Source organism: Arvicola amphibius, chromosome X (genome assembly GCF_903992535.2).
Source record: "Arvicola amphibius chromosome X, mArvAmp1.2, whole genome shotgun sequence".
NCBI classification, from domain to species: Eukaryota; Metazoa; Chordata; class Mammalia; order Rodentia; family Cricetidae; genus Arvicola; species Arvicola amphibius.
Genome location: NC_052065.1, coordinates 37,562,900 through 37,573,143, shown reverse-complemented (window position 1 = coordinate 37,573,143; position 10,244 = coordinate 37,562,900).

The following is a 10,244-nucleotide window of genomic DNA, read 5'->3' as shown; positions in this document are numbered from 1 at the left end:
GGGAAACAGAGGCAGGAGGATTACACATTCAAGGCCTTCTTGAGCTACAATGTGAATTTAAGGCCAAACTGGAATAATCAGTGAGAAACTATCTCAATATTTTATTGAGACAGTATCTCAGTAAAATAGGACTGGGTTATAACTCAGTGGCAGGTCGTGTATCATGCAAGAGGACCTACTTTCAAGCACCAGCACTGCAGTCAAGAAAGCAATGAAACATGATCTTGATGCTTTACAGCCTCATCAGAATCTGATGTTTTCATTTTTTTTTTCATTTGAACAGGTAACAGTCAGGTGTTTTCTCACCAAAAGCTCATCATCAAATACACATACCCATTTTACCACTGAACTAAGTAGTTATGCTATGCTTTTACTTGATCAACTTTCTGTTTTTATGTGAGATTTACTCAGTAAATGATATTCACTGACAAAAGAAATGGGAAAATACTGCTATTTTTCTGAACAACTTACTATTTTCTAAGTAATTAAGAATTTCATTTGTTTCTATGTGCTTAAAACTAATTCACTTTAATGTCTTCACTTCTTATTCTAAGAAACCTCAACTGTCTAAATTTGTCAAAATTATTTCTCAGCACAAATTCATAAAGCATTCTATCAACTCAATCTCCCTGGGGTCATGTATATGTCGGCATGTGTAACACAGGTCTTACAGGTATCTGCACAAAGCAAACAGAGGACTAGATCTCCCTGGTGTTCCATCTTACTGCAGACATTTCTGAGTTAAAGCCCTCATTAGTTGAAAACAAAGCCAAAAAGTTGCTATACAGATCAGATTTCAGCCAGTCTTTTCTTTGAGTGTGTGAGGAAGGGAATTTTGACACTCCTTTGTTGTATCCAATTGTTTTCAAGTTTGTTTAGGGGTTTTGTACCAGAACCATGATTTGCATTCACTCAAACTCTAAGCCTTTCAGGGGTACAGAACAAACTTGGCTTGGCCTTAGGGCTTTGTACTGTGTTCTTAAAATAACCCGAAAGGTGATTCTAATATCCAACTGGTAAAGAATACAAAAATTTCAGAAGATATTTTATCATTTCTTAGAGATTTGCACATTATAATCAACCCCTTTCCAATCTTGTTTCAACTGTCAACAATTCCAATAAATTCATAAGTTGACTTTAAATCTAGGACTACTTATCGCTCCATCATTTTTGGAAAATAAACTATTTATGATATTGGTATGGTAAGAATCATGCCGAACTAGAATCTGAATTCAAAAATAAACCACAGGATTGCTTTTGTTTTTTGAGTCTGTATTTAATTTCTTTTAAATTTAATGATATAGGGGCTGAGGATGTAGTTCAGTAGTAGATTGCTTGAATGCTCAAGATACTGGATCTGTTTCCTTGCACTGGGGAAAACTAGAAAAAAAAATTAATGTATTTTTTATTATAGTCACGAAGAATTTGTTGTACAACATAGATTATTTATTCATCTCTATTGATACATTTTTATATTTTATAATGATTTAATAGTTTGGTATTATAGAAAACACAGAAATGCTTGCCTAAAGGTCACTGACATTTTTCTCCTTATTAAAATCCTTCATTTCAGTCAAATTTGGCTGTCTTAATAGACCCTGCAGACTAATATTTTCACTAAGCTTGCTCTAAAGGAGGATCCAGGAAAGTGGCCAGTAAACCAAATGCCTCTTTGAAACCCTGGCTGTGTCAACATCAGCTGCTTTGGGATTTGAGGCTGACAAAATAAAGTATTTTCCAATTATTTTGCTGATACTTGTCAACCAGTTCTCTGATTCCACAGAAACCTGCTGTTCGAGTTTCCATCTGAAGGCTCTGGGACCTGTCACTGCAGATGGGTCTGCGAACAGGAACTAGCCTGAGGGCAGGGGCTGGGGGAGGGGACTGTAGGGCCGGGGTGAGGGTTGCAAGCAGCTCTTACGTAAGAGGGGCGTGGCCAGGGCGGGGCAAGCTCCGGAGACTGCCTCGGAAGGAATGCTGGGGCGCGGCGTGGGCTAGCGGTCACGTGGTGTCCGGATAATGGTTTCCTAGTGCTTGTCTCCTAGCTACATCTGTTGACTCTAGCCAGTCGGGAGTTGATCAAGTCGGCTTCTGGTAGCTGGCTATCTAGAGGTCCGCGATGGACACAGAGCGGGGCTCATTAGCCCTTCGGGATGTAGAAAGCACTAAGAAGGAAGTTCAACTAAGGGTAATCCCTTCGGAGCTGAAGTTCCGGGATGCAGTGTCTGGGAAAGTGTACCGACTCCCTCTCGTTGTACACAATTTGGGCCGCTGGAACCAGAAGATGAGGTTTCAAGAGCCTGGGAAGCCACAGGTGATAAATTAAGGGTACTGAAAGCTCCTGGGTAGCCTCCGCACTTCAGCATTCCTTAGCCTCCGCACTTGAGCTTTCCTTTGGCCCAAAGACCAAAATCTACGTTTCTAAGGAATTCGGGAAGGATTTTATTTGCTGAGGTGTAGTTACAGGGAAGGAGAAGATAACAAAAGTGAAGGAGGAGTAGGGAGAGAAGTGGGAGGAAGAAGCAGGGAGGGAGGAAGGGATAACAACTGCTAATGTGTAAAGGGGAGGAAGAGAATTTAGGGAGGAAGAGAAGGAATGAAAGGAAGGAAGGGGGAGGGAGAATGATAGAGACTTCGGGAGAGGGAGGAAGAGAGGGATGGAAGGAGAGGGGACGAAAGAGGAAGGAAGAGCAAGGAAGTGATGAAGAGAGAGAGGGAGGGAGAAGAGTGGAAGAGAGAAAGGGATGGAAAGAGGGAGAGAGGAAGGGGGATGGGAAAACTGAGAAGGGGGGCAAAATAATGATGGGAAGAGGGAGAGGAAGGAAAGGAGTGGAGAAAGAACCTTTTGCTTCAAGTAGGGGGTATGAGGAAAAGACTATATGGGGCAAAGCTGAGAGAGAATATGCTTCTTCATAATTGTGTTTAGAAAGAGGAAGTCCTCACTCCTGTTTTCATGTTTAGTTAACAGAAAATTACAGATTCGTGAAGCTTTATAAACACAATGATGTTTACCATCTACTTCTAAGAATTCCAGTTTTATGCACCATGTCTTCATGATTCTGAAGTGAATCATGAAATAATTCATGAGGTGAATTAGCAACACCTCAAAAAATCCTAGGAGATCGATTTTTTTTTTGAGGTGTTGTTAATTGCCCTCTGGCACTTAGTTTCTGATTCCTTCAGGAATTACTAATTGAGGCATAAGTGCGAAGTTTTGTGTCATATTTTATTAGTTGAGAATCTACCGAGAAACATATCTCTACTCTCATAGGACTAGGAACTAAAAGGGCATTTTAGTACAGGCCTAATCATCATAACCCGTAAATATATACCATTTAATGTATATCAGTTTAAAGATTTTTTTTAAAAAAAGTTCTTGTTAGGTGGGAATAAGACCTATGCTTGGGAATAATACACACTCCCTAAATATTAGTTTCTCATAATCTTTATAAGGAACTAATAGTGAGATTTTATCTTTTTCCACTTAAGTTCAAACTGTTGTTGACCAGTCTGGATAAGGAACTAGCTTCTGGCCTTCAGATGACAGCAATGGTGGAATATCATCCAGATAAAAATGAAGACGTGTTTGATCACATGTTTATCTATGCAGGAAATAAAGTTCTAGAGGTTCCTCTGATTGGGTATGTAATCTTCACAGCTGTCTTGTAAGAATTTTGTTATTAAACTGTACGAATGCATTTAAGAACACTGTGAAGTAGAGCTTGCAATCTAAATATAAAATAGAAATGTCATGAGATTTCTTCATATGAGACAATGAATTTTTGAAAGCTGTCTGAAAATGCCTCCTACATACATACATGCTGCCTTGAACACATTAAATTAAAGACACATATAGCAGATCACATTTCTTCATTGTACAGAGATCGTGTTTTATACCCAGTTCTTGTTAGTTTTGGACATTTTGATACAAGCTAGAGTCCCATGGGAAGAGAGAACCACAATTAAGGTTATTTATTATTTGTTTATTATCCTGCAGTCAAGTCTATGGGGGCATTTTCTTGATTAATGGTTGGTGTGGGAGGGTCTAGTCCTCTGTGGGCAGTGCCTTACTGGCCAGATGGTCTTGGGATATATAAGACAGCAAGCCGAGCAAGCCATAGGGAGCAAGTCAAGTCAGTAAGTAGTGCCTCTGTGCTTCCTGTCTCTATTGCTCTTGCTTGAGATTTTACCCTGGCTGCCCTCAATAATAAACCATGATCTGGATATTTAAGCCAAATAAACACTTGCCTGCCTAAGCTGGTTTTGTTCAGTGTTTTAGCATAGCAACAGAAAGTAACTATAATATTCCCCAAATGCAGTATCATTGCTTTTTTCATTTATTATATTTTGTTTTTCAAAGTATAAAAGTCAGTTCCTCCTTTTTAATAAATTTCAAAACATTAAATGGACTTATGTGGAAATTCTCAAAAGGAATTTCACATATGATAGAGTAACACAAAATTGAGATAAATGAATAGTCTCTCCAATCATGCTTATATGATAAAGTCTGATTTCCTTGTTAAGAAAAGGTTGCATTATAGTTTGCATGTTATGTCATTACTCCTTTTATTGACAGCAGTGTTATCAATAGACCTGTAAATAAACAAATATCTTTTAAGGAGTTAAATATATGTAAAGTGTGTGTGTGTGTGCTTCCATGGGCTTAACTATGAAGGTGTTCTTATTGTTGTACATAATTGTGTGCTTCTTTTCTTCTCTCTTAGGCTGATTCCAACCTGTCACCTGGAAATTGTGCCAGTAGTTGATTTTGGCATATTAGTTGCCAATAGTAAAGTGCATTGTAAAGAGATTAGTATTATTAATCGTGGCAAAGCTCCAGGTATGTGTTCTGTGTCATATAAACTTACAAATTTAAAGAGTTGCTATTATTTTAAATTGCATCTAGTATAATAGATTTTCCCAGTCATCAAGAAGCAGTGTCTATCATTTGAAGTATTTGAAAACCAAAGGTCCTTGTGACTACAAAGGATAGCTATGTAATCATTTAAGAAAAATGAACCTGCCTCTTATAATCCATATTAACACAGCCTGCTGGTTACGTGACTGGTGATCTTACTGAAGATGGGAGGCAGGTTGGTGTCATAGAAGTAACATTGTCCTTAGGCTAATCCAGAGACTGAACTAGACCTCAGTGTCTTACTTACTAGCTATATGATATTGGACAATTATCTTTAAGGAAATTGAACTTTAGACTTAATTTATGAGAAGAGTAATATATGGTGGTTAATTAGGTATTTATTTAAAATTTTGGTATGATACCTGTTTCATTGTGGGCTTGAAATATTTTTTTCTATTTGTCATAGTCAACTTGGCATTCAGATCATGGTCTGTAGAAGGCTTATAATAATTTATAATTGGAAGGACACTTTTCTCCAGACTGGATTATTTTTAGGAATTGTTATTGTGGCTAGGTGTTTTCATAAAAGTATATGTTGTCATGCATACTTTTTTCAAATATCTTTTTTATTGTTTTTATTGAACAATATGTTTTTCTCCACTCCTCTTCTTTCCTCTCCCCTCCCCTTCTGCCCTCTCCCATGGTCTCCATGCTCCCAAATTTACTTAGGAGATTTTGTCTTTTTCTATTTCTCATGTATATTAGATCCATGTATGTCTCTCTTAGGGTTCTCATTGTTGTCTAGGTTCTCTGGGATTGTGAGTTGTAGGCTGGTTTTTCTTTGTTTTATTTCTAAGAGCCACTTATGAGTAAGTATATTTGATATTTGTCTTTCTGGGTCTGGGTTACCTCACTCAATACTATGTTTTCTAGATCCATCCATTTGCCCACAAATTTCAAAGTGTCATTACTTTTTCTCCTGTGTAGTACTCCATTGTGTAAATATACCACAGTTTCTTTATCCATTCTTTGGTTGAGGGGCATTTTGGTCGCTTACAGGTTCTAGCTATGACAAACAATGCTATCAATGCACACTTTTTATTGATTGCAACAATGGAAATAATTTGTCATTCTTTTGATGTGATGATTAGCTACGTTGTCTGCAAGGTTGCCATTTCTCCCAATGTAATACAAGGACTAATTCTAGATAGTGACTGTTCTTTGAGACTGCATGTCTAATATATAATGAAATAGTAAATCCAATCCTCTTTACCTCTAGATTGTTTTTCTCTTAGCTGCCTGCTTGAACAATGGGAATTAAGAAAAAGACAATCTATCCCATTACATATTTTCTCAAAATATACAAGAATAAAACCGATAGCTACTTCTGATTGGATTTTGTTCATTTAGTTTTGAGTGATTTGGTTCTTTGATGGGTGAATATTCGTGGCTTAGGAGTTTATAGAATATTAGGCTCATTTTCAGTTTGATTCTAATGTGAAGTATAGAGTCTCTTAAGGTAAATGATTGAGGCTCTTTGATTCTGAAGACTAGTAATATTTCAGAGTAATTATATATAATTGAAAATTTTTTATTTTATTTTTCTCTCCAAATTCTGTCTTAACTTATTCATTTATAACCCTCTAGTGATTATATAAATGTAATATATCCATTTTAGATTAAAATCGCCCCAAATTATAGTAATATTACATGTGAAAACTGAATTAAAATGCAGATTAAATTTTAATGAGATATTTAGTGTGTTTTTTAATGAAACAAATGAAAGATTAATCTGTAGACATGGACAAATATTTTTGGGAAAAAATGCTGATGCGTTAAAAGAAAACTGCTTTTCTGGGGGGTAAATTTAACCATTATTCACACTTAGTTGCTTCATTTACTAATTGAAAAAACCCGGGCAAATAATTTATTTTTCCTAAGCATCATTGCATATTTATACTTTAGAGATCAAGAGGTCCCATTTATTCATTGTTGTTCTTATTGTCTGTGCTACTGGGGTTCTATGTAGGAAGTGTTCTCCTGTGACCATGTGTTGTAGACTACTTCCCACTTTCTCTTCTATCAGATTCAGTGTGGTCAGATTAATATTGAGGTTTTTAATCCATTTGGACTTGAGTTTTGTGCATGGTGATAGAAATGAATCTACTTTCATTCTTCTACAGGTTGACATCCAGTTATGCCAGCACCATTTGTTAAAGATGCTTTCTTTCTTCCATTGTATACTTTTAGCTCCTTTGTTGAAAATCAGGTATTCATAGGTTTGTGGATTAATATCTGGGTCTTCGATTTGATTCCATTGGTCAACCTCCCTGTTTTTGTGGCAATACCAAGCTGTTTTCATTACTGTAGCTCTGTAATAGAGTTTGAAGTCAGGGATAGTAATGCCTCCGGAAATACTTTTATTGTATAGGATTGTTTTGGCTATCCTGGGTTTTTTTTTTGTTTTTCCATATAAAATTGATTATTGTTCTCTCAAGGTCTGTGAAGAATTTTGTTGGGATTTTGATGGGAATGTCATTGAATCTATAGATTGCTTTTGGTAGAATTGCCATTTTTACTATATTGATCCTCCCAATCCAAGAGCAAGTGAGATCCTTCCATTTTCTGGTATCCTCTTCACTTTCTTCAAAGACTTAATGTTTTTGTCAAACAGATCTTTCACTTCCTTGGTTAGAGTTACCCCAAGATACACTAAGTGTCTGATTTCTTATTTGTAAAATGCAATTCAGTGATTGAACATACAGTTTATAAAAGGAATTGAAGAGCATGTATGTGGATATATAGTGTTATTAGTAATTCCAAAAATGAATATGTAATATTTTTACTTACTGCTGAGGGCTGAATTCTAACATGAGTTCAGATTTATTAGGTGATGCCAGTATCTGTAATCACAATAAAAGCTAATTTTTTTTCTTTCTCGGTGGATCATCTGTGTAATGTGTGTCTATTGTAAAGGTCTAGTTATAAACTGTGTCTCTTACTTTCCTTAGGCATGTTTAAAACAGAATACCAGGGTCAGTTACCTATTGTGATTTCTCCAAGTAGTGGTATTGTGAAAGCTAAGTCATCAAAGGTCATCAAAGTGGATTTCTGTGCAGACAAGTCCCAGTTGGTAAATGAAGTGGCAAGGTAAATATAGAGTATCTTTTTGGAAAAATGTTTATATGGAACTCAATATTTTCCTTTTTTTCTTCTTTCAGATTGATTGCTTGTTTGCCAACCCCCTTTCTTTCATTTGCTATTCATTTATGTAGCTATTCCTACATATCCGGACATATAAATGTAGATAGTATAGTGCTCAGCAATGGAAAGCAAATGCAGAGATCTGAGGAAATGGTCTGAGGATTTCACTAATTGGTAGTTGAACTATACACTAATCATTAAATAGGATCTAGTTAGTGAATGGAAATGATATGATTGCTGATTGCTGTGTGTGTGTGTGTGTGTGTGTGTGTGTGAGGCAAAATGAATGTTGATGATAGATTGGCTTACATAAGTTATTTCAGGCAGAGAAAGTGACAATTTGAAACTTTAGAGATAACTGTATTCCCTATTAAAGAATCAGAGGCAATATAGAGTTGAAGAAGTAGAAGGGAGTGATGTGAGGTGAGACTAAAACAAAGGAATGGCACAAGATCCAGTAAAAGGGTCTATGGGACAGCAATTTTTTCATGAGGTTTGCTTTAGTGCATTCCTAGATGTGATGTGCATTTAATAATGTGTGTGAGCTACTAAATCACATCTGAAATGTATTATTGAAGGTTACAATTGTGGTTTTTGAGATACAGTTGTGAGCCTGAAAATTAATCTGAGGATCAGTTTACAATTTAGAAAGTCATAGTAACAGCAGTGCATGAAACAAATCAGACAGCACAAAAGGCATTTGACAATCTGACTTGATATTATAAAAGCAAGGCCAAAAAGAAATACGAAAAGGCAAAGCTACGGCCTAAATTGGGAGAATTGAGAGATGTAGTGAGAGCTGCGGGCCGCTTCCCATAGCCCGGCTCTCGGCTTCCTGGCTAGCTCATGCCCCGAAATAACAACACACAAACTGTATTCTTTTAAACACTGCCTGGCCCATTAGTTCCAGCCTCTTACTCACATCTTGATTAACCCATCTCTAATAATCTGTGTAGCACCATGAAGTGGAGCCTTACCGGGAAGATTCTAGCGAATGTCCATCTTGGGCCGGAGCTTCATCGCGTCTGTCTCCCAGAGGAGAGGCACGGCTGTCTGGTTCAGAGAGCAGAGGCATGGCGATTTATTAACTTCCCTTCCCAGATTTCTGTTCTGTCTACTCCACCCACCTAAGGGCTGGCCAATCAAATGGGCCAGGCAGTTTCTTCATTAACCAATGAAATCAACTCAAACAGAAGACCCACATCAGAGAGATGTGCACAGATTTAAGATATATTAATTCAAGCCTGTTTAATTCATTTGATGAGTTAATGAACAAAAGAAAGTGGAAGAAAGTTTATATGTGGCATGGGAGGAGTCATTTCGTTCTAGAGTTACATGTTCCATGTCCCAGAAAGCAGCTTTGTCTAGATTAGTTGGGTACAGGGTATTAGGAGTATATGTGGTATCTAAAACATAGGAATACTGAGAATTTCACTGAAAAGAAGAGTGGAATATGGACTAATAAGAGAGAAGAAAAAATGATTTACAGAGGATCTGTGTCTTAGAATGAAAAGTTAGAGCATGCATGAGTGAGTTAGAATGAAAACCGAGGCAAGTGTGTGATCGCCAGGAATCTAAGGAGGGACAGGTATGTTGAGATATGGTATAGATTAAAATACACAATTATAGAAAAATGTAAGTAAGTGTTTTGATGATAGCCAGCTATTTGTGGTATCTGTTGGGGTTAAGTTGAAAGGATTGTATTCATGCCAGAAAGAAAGAAACATGTGCCAGATATGCTAAATGAGAACTGAAATTAGTTTGAAATTTTTTCTGAGGTATGTTTGATTTAGGGAACTGTGGTATTAGAATGTAGATGATGGCTTGGGCCTCGGTTCCAATTTATAGATGTAGGCACACAAAATGACGTGATAATCTCTAACAGTAAATGAAAGGAAGTAATCTTAATCTGCTAATTTAGTTATGATGTCATTTTAAAAAACTTTATTCGAATAATTAGAAGAAAATAGATATATGAATATATAATGAAAACACTTACACATTTTATTATGTTATAGAGTGAGTTTGCAAGGTCGTCCTGATACATTCTTGAACATCAAAGTTCGTGTGGTTGAGCAGATAATCGAATTGCTTCACATGAATAGTGACAGGAAATTAGAATGCATACGGTTTGGTTCTGTTTTCTTTGGAACATCAAAACTTGAGCGTGCAGTTCTGTTTA